The sequence below is a fragment of the Arvicola amphibius genome, chromosome 3, assembly GCF_903992535.2.
Source record: "Arvicola amphibius chromosome 3, mArvAmp1.2, whole genome shotgun sequence".
In the NCBI taxonomy this organism is placed as follows: Eukaryota; Metazoa; Chordata; class Mammalia; order Rodentia; family Cricetidae; genus Arvicola; species Arvicola amphibius.
Genome location: NC_052049.1, coordinates 100,462,579 through 100,476,325, shown reverse-complemented (window position 1 = coordinate 100,476,325; position 13,747 = coordinate 100,462,579). Strand labels below are relative to the sequence as shown.

General features: G+C 37.5%; 1 protein-coding gene across 2 annotated transcripts in view; it reads right to left on the bottom strand.

The window, feature by feature from the left end:
• The window catches only part of Arhgap32 (Rho GTPase activating protein 32), a 224,034-nt gene that overhangs the window by 160,765 nt on the left and 49,522 nt on the right, over window positions 1-13,747 (bottom strand). The window lies entirely within an intron of this gene.

Below are 13,747 nucleotides of genomic sequence, written 5' to 3'. Positions count from 1 at the left end.
TTACTTGTAAGTTGCCCTTGCCTCATTCAAGAACCTCTAACTAAACTCTATGGGGGGCAGGGAAGAAAAGCATACACTGAAAGAAAAATGAAGACAGGAGGGAGGGTTGTTGGGAAAAAGGGATTTAGTGGGGGGGGGGGGGAGAAGATAATGGGGAGTGTGCAAACGACCAAAATATTTAAAACACATATAAAAATGTCAAAAATAGTAAAAAATATTCCCCCAAAAAATGTGGTAAAAACCAACACGATTGCTGTACTGCAAATAAAGATACTCATATTCATCACCCAGGGATATGCAGGTCACAAATCTGCCCTAAAAATGCTTTTCATGTATTTGTGAGTCTAAGGCAGAAAAGCTCAATTTCTAGGCCAGATTGGGCTATACAAAGAGATTCAGGGAGGGAGGGAGAAAGAAAGGAAGAGAGGGCAAGAGAGCACGAGGGTGGGGAAAGGAGGAGGAGGGAGGGAGAAAGTGCAGGGGGAAGAAAGGCAGGGGAGAAAGAAGCTTTTCAAATATTATACACTCTGACCTACTCAGGAGGCTGAGGCAGGAGAATCTGGAGTTCAAGGCCTACCTGGGCTACAGAATAAATTCATGGCCACCCAGTTTAGTGAGAGCATTATCTAAAAAGAGAGCTGTGAATGCAGGGTCAGCAATACCTATCCACCATATGGTCATCTAATGAAAATAATGTGCAGTTCCTACCTCTGTCCACTTCTGCCTATTAGCCTGACCCTCCCTAGTCCCATAGCTTTGTTTAGGCATTTACCTTTCAGGAAGAGTGTGAAGGGTGATTTCTTGACCACATTCCACTCCCTACCTCACCCCTCATAAACACAGTTCATGGCTAAACACAGTAGAAACTGGTACATAACAAGGGTGAGCACAAAGAGAATCTCAAGACAGCAAGGAAACAACAGAACAGTAAAACTCTCAACTCTCTCATTTCAACCCTCATTTGTTATCACCACAAAACAGAACTGTTATTTATAAAAACTGTTCAGTATAATGCATGCCACACAGTCAATAATACATGCCTCCTTTACTGGGTGCCGAGTTCCAGAATAGTTTACAAATCACTCCAAATATAAAGATATTAAGCTCACACATTAAAAAACTTCTAATTCTAAAAGGGAAAAGTATTTGGGTTAAGTAATACTAGTCTATCAAATAATTGTAAAAAGGAAAATTTACACAAGAATTCTTCTATTTCCAATGACTGAAGGTTTTCTTATAATGTACAAAGTGTAATGCAAAATGTACAAACATCACTTGTCTTTTTATTTTGACTAAGCAAGCATTTTTTTCACGAAGCAAGCATTCTAAATGTAACATTATTTATATCTTTAATTTTCTTCAATACAGGAAGAAGTTATTGAGGCAGGTTCTGACTGTGTGACACTGGCTGGCTTGAACTCCATATGAGACAACACTGACCTTAAACTCACTAAGATTCTCCTGCCTCTATCTCCTGAATGGCTGGGATTAAAGATATGAATCACCATACCCACCTCTGAATCTTCGTGGGTGTTCCTTGTTCTAAAATAATTAACTCTGAAAGAACCACAATTCCCTTCATTATTGTAGATTAGTCATGGTTCATGGTCCTTAGACACTGATATATGCTCCAATCCCAAGTTGTATATGTACAGGACAAACCAGGTTAAGAATATCCGAGCAAATCCATTTCACAACAATATTAAATTAAAGAATTAAAAACACCTTCTCTGGATACTTTAAACAAAACCAAAAAGGTCTGCCTGACTAGAAAATATAAGCATCCATGGAACATAATTTGTACCATTAAATACAGCAGTCTAACTTTAACTGCATATGCTTGTTAAATTAATTCCTTTCCTTTAAAACGGCCACCTTAACACTGAATCACCCCACTGCGAAATATATGCTTTAAAAACTATGTCACAGCCAGACAGTGGTGGACACGCCTTTAATGGCAGCACTCAGGAGGCAGAGACAGGTGGAGTCACTGAGGTAAATAGCCGAGGCTATACAAAGAAACCCTGTCTCAAAAAACAAACAAGACAAAAAGTTCATTTTTCAAAACCCTATGTACAGAATCAGAGGGTTAATCCAAATACAACTGAACGCAATATTTAACCATAAAATTTACAAATGGTGTGATTTTGTTGAGTTAAATTAAGTTGTAGTTTGGTAATCTCAACACAGAAAACAATAACTATGTAAAGTTAACGTATGAGTACAAAGCAACATGTATAATAAAAACATTACATGACATAGTATAGGCAAGAACATCAATAAATGACAGCCATTATCACAACTGAAACCACAAAATCTTTTCACACTTGTGATTGTATTAAAACTTAGAAAACACTTCAATCTGTAAATCTCTAAATATTCAACCTGTAAATATCTGACTTTGAAAACTGAAGTGTCTATTATTTTACAAGTGTAAGTGATCTAATAAATAAAAGGAAAGGAGTCCCAACTAAGTTACTAGGTTGTTTTCTTATTATTTGCATCTCTTTCATGATTGTGAAGTGTTACGGATGGGATCTGCAATGTCCCCTTGCTGCTGGCACTTGGGGAGGGTGTATAACCTTTAGGACACGGGCCTGGTTGTCAGAAGAAGTCAGACACTTGTAAATACTGTGCCTGGCCTCAGGGTTCTTTCTTTGGTTTCTGGTCTGCCATGAAATGCACAGCCTCTACTACGCATTCTTGCCACCATGATGTATGCTGCTGCTCTGGCACCCCACCCCCACTGTGATGTGCTGAAAACATGAGCTACAATAAAATTTTTCCTCCCTTAAGTGGCATCTGTCAGTTATTTTGTCCCAGATGCAAAAATAGATAACACTTTAAAGACAGCAATTAAACAATGATACAGGAAGCTCATCTCTGCCATCACCACATTCCCAGTGAGGACTACAGAGGAAGTACAGTGCTCCCCCTTATTCCTAGGGGTATAACCCAAGAGACCTGTGAGTACTGAAACTGCAGGCAGCACCAAGTCACACTGAACTTATATATACATAAAATCATGAAAGCTGAGATGGTATCACTTTTTCATTCTTTTATACTTTTTTGACACTTTGAAATTGTTCGCAATAAGTAAATACTTAGATTGAATTTAGTGATATCAGTTTACTGTTTCTCCTCTCCTTGGGTCATGATCTTTTCACTTTTACCTGAAGGAAACACTTCTCAGCTCTTCCTCAGCACAGCCTGACTACCACACCACTACTCTTGTGCTTTTGAGTCCTCACATGAGCACTTCATTACTGCCAGTCAATCTAATGTTAATTCCTTTAGAATAAGAATCAAAAATTCTCCCTAAATGAACTTTATTTTTGCATATTTATCCTAGTCTGATGTTATCCTTCATAGCAATTACTACACTCCTTAAGCCTTAGTATGTACTGAGATGCCATTGAATTTAAATATTTTAACCTTTTATTATGGAAATTGCAGGGCATCGAAAAGTGTAAATAAAAGGATGACAAACCAACAGCTATCTATTGCCTTAGAAACTAACGATGGACCAGCAAAGTGGCTCGGTGGATTAAGGTACTTGCTGTGCAAACCTGAGTTCAATCGTCAGACCACATAAAGGCAGAGGAAGAGAATCAACTCCACAAGCTTTCCCTAACGTCCACATGTATACTGTGGCATTCACACTGCATCATGCACAAACACATATAAACACAATAGCAATAGTAGTAATAATAATAATAAATACCTAATGGCTAGCAAGATTGTTCAGTGTGCAAACATACTTGCTGCCAAGCCTAACATGGAGTTCAATCTCTAGAACTCACAAAGTAGGAGAAAAACTGACTCCTATTAAGTCTTGGTCTGTTTCTCTCTCCCTTTCTATGTCTCTGTCTCTGTCACTCTCTGTGTGTCTCTGTCTCTCTCTCTCTCACACACACACACACACAATAATACACAGTAAAATTTTAAAATAATTAATTTGGAAAAGCTCCACTCCCAAATTTTCCTACTTCACTGGCCTCAATGGGTAGTATGTAAGCAAATTCTAGGTATCACTTAATCCTTATATAATTCAACATGTCTTTAAAAGCAAAAAAAAGTCTGTATGTATGTGTGTGCACATATATGTGGAGGCCAGATTAATCTTGGATGTCATTCTTCAGGTGTGAACTGCCTTGCTTTTTGAGATGGGGTCTCACTGGCTGAATGCTGTGAGACCTAGAGCCATGGCTGCTGCTGCCTCACTAGAGCTGGGGTCATAAACTCAAGTGAACTAACTAGGCTTTCTTTTTAAGTGGGTACTAAAAATTGAACTCAGGTGCTAATGCTTGAACTCTAAATCCTTTTTAAATAATATTATATTTTTAGAGACGTAATAATCCTTTACCTGAAATGCCAGTCAGTAAATAGCTTCCAACTGTCATTAAACTTTTTCCCATTTTTTATCAATTCATCTGTTTAAATCAGAAACAATCCACCCACATTATGACAGTCAGCATGTCTCTTAAGTCTCTTTTCACTGAAGGTTCCCCACCTCCTCCATTTCTCTATTTACTTTCATTCACCCTTTTTAGGGAAACAGAAAAGGATGAGAATTGAATATCTGGGCCTCATGTGTGGCATAAAATCATAAATTCTTAAAAGCTACAAGAATACTCTAATGTTTTATGACTATTTGTCTTCTAAAATGTTCAAATGAACAAGACATACATGTATGCACAAGTCCCTATCTATCTATCTATCTATCTATCTATCTATCTATCTATCTATCTATCTATCTTCACATGCACACACACAGTGTGACCAAAAGCCCGTAGATAATCGGTTCTCACAACACTTTACCAAGTATAAACGGGCATCTCTTCAAGGCCTGACATTAAAATGTTTCAAATGCCATGTGGTTTATAACATAAATGGGCTCTTTTCTTTTTACTGCTCCTAACAACACGTCTGTCCTCCCACAGTCAGCGAATGACAATACGTGCACACATATGAAAAAAAAAAAACATGTTGGGTATCATTGTCTGTTTAGCTTCTACTGTTTAAGAATAACAGAGAATCCATGCAAACTATAAAATATCCTTACAGTAGAAGATAGAAACTTGGAATCATTCTTAGACTAGAAAAACATTTAACATCCTAGGATGAACTGACCTATTATATGAAAACAGTTGGAAGCAAGAAATTTAGGGTGCTAAATTTAGAGGTTAGACTATGGGAATCAAGAGACCAATGATAGTGTACCATAACACACAGCCTGAATTATCTGAGAAAATATGGACTCATGGTATGAGAAATTTAAGACAGTAAGAAATACCCATGACCCTCCAAGTCCATCCAGTCCAGTCTGGCCAAGAAGTATTACATTATAACCTGACCCACTCTCCAGCAAGAAACCTGATAGGGTGATATAAAAGTCAGCACCACAACAGGGATCTGCAAGCAATCCCAAACAAACCAGAGTTCTCAAGAGAAAGGACAACGCCCCAGAGTACTGGTTTTCTCATTTACACAGCCTGCCATGACGCCTATCTATTCTGTTGCTTCCAAATTTAAACTCTAAGTATTAGTATGATTTATAAAATATTAGCTTAAATTCATAGGAGCTTACTATTTCCAAAGGATTCACACTTCAAACAAAATGAGAGATGACAAAAAGAAATGAAGTCAAGGGAAGGGTAGGAAATTTGCATTCAAAACATGGAATTTAGGGAACCAAAGTTTCAAATTTTCCCACTTAATATTAAAGAATATAGCAGTAAAACAGGTGCAATAACACATCTCAAGAAATGATACACTTAAGAAAGCACAATCACAGCACTATTACTGTGTTTTCTGAAAATCCGACTGTATTAACAGGAAAATCCACGGCCTAAATACAAAAATAGGCATATTCTCAGTAACTATGACTCAAAGACACTCAGATGGCTTTTCACTAACAAGTTTGTATTGAGAATATCAAGTCTTTGGAGGATTCAAACCTTCAGGTGAAAATTATTTTAATTCTAACTTAATTTTGTTAAAATCAGTAGCATCAAGGTAGAGATTAGGAAAGAGCTGTTGAGTAGCAAAGTGAGAGAGCACAGGTACAAGCACAGGCTCACACAAGCATGCGCACGTACACATAGGCATGCACACATGCAGACAGGCAAGCAAATGGAGATGAAAAACTATGTATGCTCAGAGAACAAGCAATATTTGTCTAGTTATCTAGGAGGGACCTTTGCTACACATGTGTGCATAAAAAGTAAGTTCTGCCCAGTGGTGGTACATGCCTTTAATCCCAGCACTCAAGAGGAAGGGCAGGGAGATCTATCTCTGTGAGTTCAAGCCAGCCTGGTCTACAAGAGCTAGTTTCTGGACAGGCTTCAAAGCTACAGAGAAACCCTGTCTCGAGAAACGCCTCCCCCCCCCCAAAAAAAAATAAAATTAAGTTCTTAGGTCAGAAGTACTTTAGAAAGCTACAAAGAAGAAATATCCACTGGTCAAAACCACAGGTTTGGGAGCTAAAGAGATGATTCATAGATTAGAGGACCGTGGTTCAATTCCCAGCACCCCATGGCAGCATACAACCAGTCCTAGGGGATCTGACATCCTCTTCTGGCCTCTTAAGGCATCAACCAAGATGTGGTTCATGGAAGTGATCTATTCAAGCAAAATACCCATATACATAAAAGTAAGTTTTAAAATAAATAAATACATAAAATCAGGTTTTTCAAAACTGAAACACTGGCTTTATTATCCCACAAAACACAAAATGAAGCTATGAAAACTATTAAGAATGGTGGCCCACATCTGTAATCTCAGTGCTCTGCAAGCCACAGCAGGAGGATTGGAGTCTGATGCCAACCTGGGATATGTAAAAAGACTATGCCGGGGGGGGGGGGGGGGGGTATTCTTTAAAAAGTGGCAGAAAGATGAGGAGATGGCTAAATCAGTAGATGCCCGATGAGTGTGCAAGTGTGAGTATCTGATAATGCAGCATAAGTCCTGCTAGAATGTTTACTCGCCATGTGCTATGTCCAGGAGAACACAGAATAAACAAAATGAAACAGATAACTCTGGCACTGAGTTTTAGGGCCAAAGAATGGAAGGGACTGTGTGTGGCATGCGATCAGGAGTTTAGGAAATCATGGCCAATATGGACATGAAAACATATGAATAAGCTTTGTGAGCAAAAGAGAAAACAGAGTAAATTAATCTTAAAACATTACAACAAAAAAACAATAGGTCACTTTTACAAAAGAAAACCCTCACTTTCAGCATTAATACTGAAAACGGCATGGCTTTCTGAACAGGGAAATCCAAATATTACTCTCAATACTTCTTAAGGTCAGAGAAATTAACTTCACGAACCACTAAAGGATATAAAGTATATGTTAAGGTCACAAAGCTAAGACAGAGGGTATCATTTTCAAAGGCAAGCACATAAAGACAGAAGTAGATATAAGGTAAAAGTACCAATTAAGAAGATATTAAGTTACTCTCTAGCCCCAAATAAGCATACTACAGATACCAAATAAAAACTGAATTTTAAGAGAACTATAATTATACCCATCCCCAATCTTTCCTACCCAACTACTTTGCTTTCAATAGATGGCAAAATGGTATCTGTTTCTCCAGCAGCTCTGCTTTTAAAATGATCAATAAGTTATATTAAAAAGACAAAAACAAAAAACCACCAGCTGATAACTAGGAAACTAAGGGAGACTGATTTAAATTTTATGTTGTCTTAGTCAGGTTTTTCTCAACAAGAGCTTCTCAGATTCCAGACTTCAGTAGGGATTACTGCCAGATTTTTCCTGTTATCATGGGACCACAGAAATAGCAGGGTTCTTGACTCAACTCTAGATCTAGAAAGTCCAGGCTCAGAAATCTGCATGCTGAACAACTTCCAGATGACTGATGGCTAGGTTACAAGTCTTAAGTCTGGTTCTGTGGAGAATTTGCGAAGGTAACGATCTCACATATCTAAGCAGCTATGATGGTTCTCAAGGCTTAAGGACACAGGAGAATTACCCAGGGCAGTTCATCAACTAAATCAGGGTTCTCCGAAGGCAGGTAGCGGACATCGATATGCCCTACGTGGTAACTAATTCCAAGTGATGTGCCCTGCTGCACTAAAAGACGTAGGAAACTGCTTCCAACTTAAAGTACAAATATACCCTAAATTTCATGACATTTTATAGTGATATTACATTTATATTTTAATAAATAAATCTTGCCTGAAGAGCAGAAAAGTAAAACAGCCACACTTGCCTTACACACCAGGCAGAGGTGACACACACACCTTTGATCCCAGTAGCCACACTAGCTTGCCATAGAAACCAGGCAGTACTGGTCCACACTCTGAATGCCAGAACTAAAGAGGATTATAAAATGGAAGGAGACAACTTTAGGCTCAGGCTCATTCTTAGGTTTCCTGGAGACAGGATCACCACATGTGGGTGAGGATGGAAGAACTAGAAGAAATGGAGTTAAGGGAAAGATATGGACAAAACACATTATATGGATTTATAAAATTTAAATAGTAAATTTTTTAATGAAAAAAGGAAAATTTAAATGGTATATACTAAAAAATATCTAGCAGAAAAGTTGCACCTGGGCCATTAGGCTAAGACTAGCTGTAGGAAAGAAAACTATACGGAGGAATAAAGATATTAAAAAGATATGAAACAAAGAAGACAAATAGCAAGTATACATCATATCTTATCAATAACTTTTAATATACATTTAATGTATATGAATTACATTTTCAAATAAGCATTCTATTAGTAACATGTGTGTCGTTTACAAGAGATATTTTAAATATAAGTTCCGTGTAAGGTCATTCTGTCAAGAACAAACCATATTTATCACAGGGACCCCACAAGACATTACATAGTGGCCTACTGTCTAACAAAACATTTCTCTGAACCCATTCCCATCATTAAGCCCCACATGAATATATAAAGTTACAAACAAGTTGCAAGACAGAAAAGACACTCCAGCACAAAAAAAGACAACTGAGCTGACTATATCAAAAAAGATAAAGTCAGACACATTGAGTTCCAAGTTACCCGAATATAAAACAGGATGCTGCCTCAAACACTCACATACACACTCACACACACTAATTCTCTCCCTCCCTTCTATGTGTGTGTGTGCTTCTAGCAGTGCCAGGTGTAGTGGCACATAATTGTAATCGCAGCACTGATGAAGGAAAAAGGAGGTTTGCCAAATTCTAAAACAACCTAGCATTCATAATGTGACCTTATCTGTAAGAAAAAAAGAAGAAAAGCCACACAACAAAAAGATTAACACTACTGACAAGTTTTTAATACTGGTTATAAACTATTAAACAATACATGTAATTTATTTAATTGCCACTTCTACCCATACAGGAACATTTGGCCATGCCCAGTTCACACAAAAGTAAAGAGAGACCACTTACCTTAAGACAAAGAACCAGGAAACAGAGTTGTTTACATTTAATACCATATTCTTTATACAAGACTGCATTGTCTAGACTAGTTTCAGGATTCATGAAAATCTAAACTATTTTTTTCCTGTGTGTGAGAGCGGTGCATGAAAGGGGAGGTAGATCAGACTCATCCTCCTCAGTGGTTCTATATCATATCATATCATATCATATCATATCATATCATATCAGCGAGAGACGGTTCTCTCACTGAACCTGTAGCTCCATGTTTAGACTACACTTGCTGGCCAGTGAGGCCTCAGGGCTCCTCCTGTATCTGCCTTCCCGGTGATTACAGCTACAGGCCATGTCACCTGATTTTCACAGGGGTATTGAAGGTCTGAATCAAGTCTCGAGGCTTGGTCTACAAGCCCTTTCCTAAGCCATTTCCCTCATCCCTCTAAAACATATAGATATACATTAGTGTGTGCATGTGTGCATGCAATCGTGTGTGTGTGTGTGTGTGTGTGTGTGTGTGTGTGTGTGTGTGTGTTGACATTGGTTTTTTTCAAGACAGGGTTTCTCTGTGTAGCCTTGGCTGTCCTGGAACTCATTATGTAGACCAAGCTGGCCTTGAATTCACAGAGACCTGCCTCCTCTGTCTCCTGAGTGCTGGGATTAAGGGTGTGTGCCACCACCGCCACCCGGCTCCTCCAAAGTATGTTTTAAAGATACAGTCATACTAATAAATTAGTTTTTTTGCAAAATTTTGGTGTTTATTCATATCACGGTTTTGGCTTAAATCTTATGCGCATTCCCCATAGCTTCAGGTTTCACTACCTTAGTAACTACATACTGATTAAAAGTGTGTTCTCACTCACACAGTTACCTGGGAACCCAAGGAAACCCTAGCTACAAATAAAATGCAAACTATGTATAATTAAAGCATTACTCATATGTAAATAACTAAAAGTATATATAAATGCTACTTTTAAAATATTCTCCTAAATCATGTTTACAGTAATTTAATCATTAAACCTTGGAAGTCTCCATAAATGTATAGTTGAGTCAACTACTTCAAAATACCAATGAAGGAATGAATACAATGTTCACATTTGCAATGTTGTAAAGTACCCCACTACCAACACAAAATAGTTTTGCTATCATGTTAAGGTTGGAGTTTGTAGAGAACAAGTACACAAAGGTAGCATGGCAGGGAGGTTGCAGACAGCATACTCACACACCAGAAAATAACAGTATATCTGAATGCTGTAAAATTGTTAACTTCTTAAAAATTAGGTTACTTAAAGATCTGATCTGTATTTGCTTTGCTAGGACAATAAATGTGAATAGCAGATACCCTTCAGTAATCTAGCCACATACCAAACAACAAAAATACCTTTCATTCTTGGTTAATTACATACATGTACATACTTACTTTTCTTATTTTCATCCCCCATTGCCCTCTCATTCCTTCCCACTCCCACTGAAATCCCTCTTCCCTGTGGGCCCCTATGTTACTTTCATGGTCTGGTTTTGTGTTTGTTTGTTGAGTGTTTTCGACAAAAAATGTTTTTAAGATGCTAAATAAACTATACAGCTAGCTGCTCTGAAAGAATGGGAACATTAGTAGTACTTTAATAAAAAAATACTTCAAAAGAGTTAAAATTTTACATGATATTGCATATCCAATTCAGGTTAATTTATAAGAAAGTACAAAAATAAGTTCATTTTTCCTAAATTAATACCTGTATAACCTGAAATGATTCAGATGTTACTAAAAGAATGAGAGACAGGAACCTTAAACTCTCTCTTAATCTCCCTCACTGTGGCTTCTAATAACAAGGAAAACCATACCGTATATAAAACTGTATGACTAAATTTACTTGATTTACTTCCATTTTTTTTATTTTAGTTACAAAATACTTTGCACGACATTTTTGTTAAAACATGTCACGACAGCAAATTAACAGTTCATTGTACACATTTTTGTCTTTAAATTTAAATAGATCTTTTCACAGTATTACTTCCCAACAGTAAGTAATAGGGGAGACATTTCATAGTGTGTGCTGACAATAAAACATGTTAAAAATAAGATTATAAGGGGGCTGGAGAGATGGCTCAGCGGTTAAGAGCACTGACTGCTCTTCTCAAGGACCCAGGTTCAATTCCCAGCACCCACATGGCAGCTCACAACTGTCTGAAAATCCAGTTCCAGGATATTGGACAACTTCACCCAATGCACATAAAATAAAAAAGTTAAATAAACCATTAAAAAAGATTATAATAACCTTGATCTAAAGAATTTCATTTTCATGGAATACCACTTTCATTTTAAAAAACTACAGCCACTCAAACAATATTTAGTAGTTTCTCAAAAATAAATTAATTTGCCAGTTCAATGAAAGCACTCGTTACAAATGATGAGAGCTGAGCTTTCATTGAAAGTCACACTGTGGAGAGCTGGTGGAGCCTTTCCGTGGCCTGAAACAAAGGCTCTCCTAGCATGACACAACTCTGCAGGCTCAATTCCTCACACTCCAAACCAAAAGAAAAGAAAGCTACTCTCAGAAAAAAATTATCAGACACCAAACGTGTGGCAGCTGGAATTACATGTGCTTGCTACCATGCCCAGCACTGTGGTCTTGCTTTGGTTAAAATAAAAGTGGTTATATAGTGAAACTACAGAGCAGGTACATTATTAGAGTTCACTGTGTTATCTTTACTTTTATCTATGTTTGAAATGAGAAAATTCCTGGTCTAACCAATTCCTGGAAGTAAGTATACATGACAAGTTTTCTATATGTATTAGTTTGACTACAAATTGATACAACTAAATTATTAAGGATAACTGTCTAAAATTTACTAACATCAATTGTATATACACTTCAACTGAGCAATTCAATTTTAGGATACCTCAGAGAAGGCAAGCATATACGCACAAGGAAACATATGCAAGAAGCTTCAAAGCAGCAGTTTACAGCAAAACTGCAACCACCAAATGTCTTTAAGAGGAATGAAAAGTTAGTACAGAACATTAATACCGTGAAAATACATGTGGAATATTAGTTTAAGATGTGTTACATTTGTTTATGCTGTGGGATATTTGTTTAATGATGCAAAGATGTGTTGCCTTTTTATGTTGCATTTATTTAACTCTGTAAAGCTGTGTTATTTTGCCTGTCTAAAATATCTGATTGGTCTAATAAAGAGCTGAATGGCTAATAAGTAGGCAGCAGAGAGATAGGCTGGACTTCCAGGCAGGAGAACTAAGTAGGAGGGAAAATCTAGGCTTGAAAGGAGAGGAGGATGCCAGCCACACAAGCAGCCACGGAGTAAGAAAGGAAAAAAGATACATACAATAGAGAAAGGTAAAAAGCCCAGAGACAAAATGTAAAAGAAAAGGAATGGGTTAATTTAAATTATAAAAGCTAGCTAGAAACAAGTCAAGCTAAGGAAGAATAGGTCTCTGTGTATTTATTTGGGAGCTGGACGGTGGACTCCAAAGGGGGGGAGGGGAGAGAGAGAGAGAGAGAGAGAGAGAGAGAGAGAGAGAGAGAGAGAGAGAGAGAGAGAGAGAGAGAGAGAGAGATTGCTTCATATACTGACATGCAGAATACAAAACATGATTTATATTCTTGAGGTCAATTTTTTTAATAAAAGTATTAGAGTGTTTTCTGAACCCCCAGGTTGGGCTGGAGAGAACTACTCAGAATAAAAACCAGGAGTTTGTGCCAGAATAACTGGGCTTTAGAACCAAACACAAGCACATAACTGTCACTGTCTTTGAACTCCCATTCTATCATTCCCTTGTTTTTCCAGGTTTTTAATGAGGACTTCACAGGTTTTGATCAGTATAGAGCTGAATGCCAGCCTCTAAATCATGTCCAAGTCTGAATTCCCAGTCCCAGTGAATCCTTCATATTTGAAAAAATGATCTTTTATAAATATAAGAATCTTAAAATGGAATTATCTTGGATTCAGTAGACTCTAAACCCAAGGACAAGTGTCCTTTATAAGAAATATCAGAGAAACACGCGCTGTTCCTGGGTATCCTAAAACAAGGAAACATGGGGACTGATTGTGGCACTGAAGCAGATTTTGGTCAAAGGAAATTAGACTTTGGGGAGTCAGTATAACATGATGTGACCTATAAAAACTAATCTAGTAAAATGAAGTCATTACATAAAAGTTTTTTAAGATTTATTTATTATGTATTCAGTGTTCTGCCTGAATGTATGCTTGCATGCTAGAAGAGGGCACAAGACCTCATTACAGATGGTTGTGATCCACCAAGTGGATGCTGGAAATTGAACTCAGAAACTCTAGAAGAACAGCCAGGGCTCTTAACCTCTGAGCCATCTCTCT